Below are 3352 nucleotides of genomic sequence, written 5' to 3' on the forward strand. Positions count from 1 at the left end.
TTGGATCGAAGCTATGTTGTGTTTCAGGAATCATTAGTATATCCAGGGAAGTAGACAAAAGGGACTCATACCGATAGATCTTGAAATTGAAAGAGCAGGCAGACATAATCGAAAGATAAAGAAAAGGCTAGATTTTTCCATGGCTGAGAACACAAATAACTTTGTCAACAACCTCTTAATTCTTTAAGCTGCCCAGTCTGTTGTCAAGCGGATGAAAATCATACCCATCTGTTTCTTTATTGTGTTTTCTCCAGAAAAGTTCTGCTTGCTGTCCAAGGGTGGCTGAGAGGTTTTTCTTGGCCAGTTCAGTATAAGAATTGGATCCAGTGGTTGTCTTTGCCTCGGTCTGGTTGGCTTTCGATGATTCTTCATGCAGCTTGTGCATTAGCTGTGTATCATATTTGGCTGAATAGGAACCAGTGTTGGCTTGAAAATTGTTGCTTGCCAGTGCACAAGATTGACCATTTGATTAGATATTCAATCAAAGCTAGAGTTATGAATTTAATTGGCTGGAACTGTACTTATAGAGAAAAACAGATGCTAAAGTTTGTTAGTAATTTGTAACTGGTGAGTTGTTTTGCTGAGGTGGGTTGTATCCTTCCTTTGTTTTGTTGTAATTGTTTGTTGATCAATATAATTTTCTTTTGACCAAAAAAAAAAAAACAATGCCAATTTGGGTAATGCGGGTAATGTAGCAACTGAGACCGATCCGCCATTGAGAAACTATGTACTCCCTACTGTTACAGGGATATATTCAAGTATTCATCTTCCTACTGTTGAGGCAAATAATTTTGAGATAAAACCCTCAATTATTCAGATGGTACATAATTGTGTTCAATTTGGGGGATTACCAAATGAGGATCCAAATCTCCATATCACAATTTTTTTAGAGCTTTGTGCGATTTAAAATGAACGGGGTGAGTAACGATATTGTTAGATTAAGATTATTCCCGTTTTCATTAAGAGATAGTGCTAAGAGTTGGTTGAATTCATTACAAGCCAACACTGTAGTTACTTGGGAAGACTTGGCTAAAAAAATCCTTGGTAAATATTTTCCTCCTGCAAAGTCAGCCCGAATTAGAGGAGAGATTAATAGCTTCCCTCAGCTGAATGGGGAGTCTTTATATGATGCATGGGAACATTTTAAAGAGTTGCAAAGGAAATGCCCACATCATGGAATAGAGAAGTGACTGCTGGTTCATACATTTTACAATGGTTTGGGGGGAAATACAAGGAAAATTATAGATGTACCATCGGGAGGAGCGTTTATGAGAAAAAGCGCTAATGAAGCATATGAATTATTGGAAGAGATGGCCATGAATAACTATAATTGGCCTATTGAGCGTGAGAATAAGAAGTTGGTGAGAGTCTTAGAAGTCGTTCTTATTGCTTTATTGACCGCTCAAGTGGCATCTCTAGCCAAGCAATTGTAGCAGAATAACCTCGCCGCACAAGCAATGCAAGTAGAGAATGTTGTGAGTTGTGAGATTTGTGGAGGACTGCATTCTTATGAACAATGCCCAAGCACAGCTAGTTGTTCAACAGATGTAAATAATAATCCTTTGGAGCAGGCACAGGTTATTGGTAACTTTTCAAGACCTACACCAAACAACTACTCCAATTCATATACTCCTGCGTGGAAAAATCACCCTAACTTGTCTTGGAAAAATAATCAAGGGTTACAACCGCAGTATTCACAGTACGCACCTCAACAACCCCCTCATCAATCGACTTATGGACTACATTCTAGGCCTTATTATGATCCAAACACACGCCCATCTCATCCACCACCACATCCTCCAATGAACTCACCAACAACACAACCTAAAATACAACTTGATGTATTGAACCAGTTCATGACCGAAACCAGGGCAGCTATCAGGAATTTGGAGACACAAATGGGGCAGCTGGCTACTTTGATGACAAACCATGCTCAAGGGAACTTACCAAGCACTACTGAGGTAAACCCAAAAGAGCAATGTAATGCAATATACTTGGGGAGTGGCAAGGAGTTAAAAGAGCCAAAAGTGGTTGACAAGGAGAAGGAAGTGAGTGGGTCTAATGTTATTGAGAACTTAGAGAAGCAACCAAAAATATGTATCGATCACAATATAAAGATTCCATATCCTCAGATGTTTCAAAAGAATAAGCTTGACAAGAAGTTTTCTAAATTTTTGGATATCTTTCAAAAGCTACACATTAATATCCTGTTTGTTGAGGCACTTGAACGAATGCCAAGTTATGTGAAGTTTATGAAAGATATTTTGTCGAAGAAAAGGAAGCTAGAGGATTATAAGACAGTGGCACTTACTGAGGAGTACAATGCGATACTTCAGAAGAAACTACCTCCTAAGCTTAAAGAACTTGGTAGTTTCAAAATATCATGTTCTATAGGGGGTTCAGTAGAAACAAAGGCTTTATGTGATTTAGGGGCTAGTGTAAATCTAATGCCTCTATCAATCTTTTGAAAGTTGAATTTGAGAGAAGCTCGGCCAACTACTGTGTCTTTGCAGATGGCAGATAGATCAGTCAATCATCCTCGTGGAGTGATTGAGGATGTATTGGTGAAAATGGATAAATTCATCTTTCCTGCGAACTTTATTATTCTTGATATGGAGGAAGATGAAAATATTCTAATAATACTTGGAAGTTCATTCTTGGCTACTGGTAGGGCTTTGATCGATGTACAAAAGGGTGAGTTAAAGTTGCGAGTGCAAAAAGAGGAGGTAATATTTAATGTTTTTGCAGCAACGAAAATTCCAACTTGTTGTAGAGTTGTAGTGGTAAAACAAGGGGAGGACAATTTGGAAGTCTCTAAGAGAAGATCCATGGTTAAAACTAGAGTGCGAAAGGGGCGTCATCGGTTAAAAAGGTTCTTTAGTGAGAAGATTCGAATGTTACATGAGCGGGGTAAAGTTCCACCAATCTATAATAACAAGAAACGAGGGCCAACTCATGACTCTATGGCTCTTAAGGATATGAGGGGAGGACTTGATCCAAGTTGAATATGAAAGAAAACAAGCGTCTGGCTAAATAACGTTAACGACAACGCATTTGAAGGCATTCCAATCTTTTATTTTATTTAAGTTTTGGATTGTGAACATTTTAATTTTAGTATTTTGTTTATTTGAATTAATTTTTTTTTTATTAAATATAAGACTAATTTGAGTTTCAGTGCTACTTTGGGCTCCGATAGAATGAATTAAGAGCTAACCCAAGAATTGTTCTTTCCCCATTTTTTTCGATTCACCATCTTCATTTGTATCATTTCAAGTAGTCTGAGGTGTCAGGTACGTTTCTTTTCCTTAGCTTTTATTTTAACATTGCGGACAATATTTAGGTTAAGTTTGGG

The 3352-nt window shown here is 37.7% G+C and overlaps 1 non-coding gene across 1 annotated transcript; it reads right to left on the bottom strand.

The window, feature by feature from the left end:
- Window positions 1-1073: 1073 nt before the first annotated feature.
- On the bottom strand, window positions 1074-1180 carry LOC133787338 (small nucleolar RNA R71). Its single transcript, XR_009872366.1, has one exon. It is a non-coding gene; the product is annotated as a small nucleolar RNA R71 (small nucleolar RNA).
- Between the last annotated feature and the right edge of the window lie 2172 nt (window positions 1181-3352).

Source organism: Humulus lupulus, chromosome 6 (assembly GCF_963169125.1).
Source record: "Humulus lupulus chromosome 6, drHumLupu1.1, whole genome shotgun sequence".
Classification (NCBI taxonomy): Eukaryota; Viridiplantae; Streptophyta; class Magnoliopsida; order Rosales; family Cannabaceae; genus Humulus; species Humulus lupulus.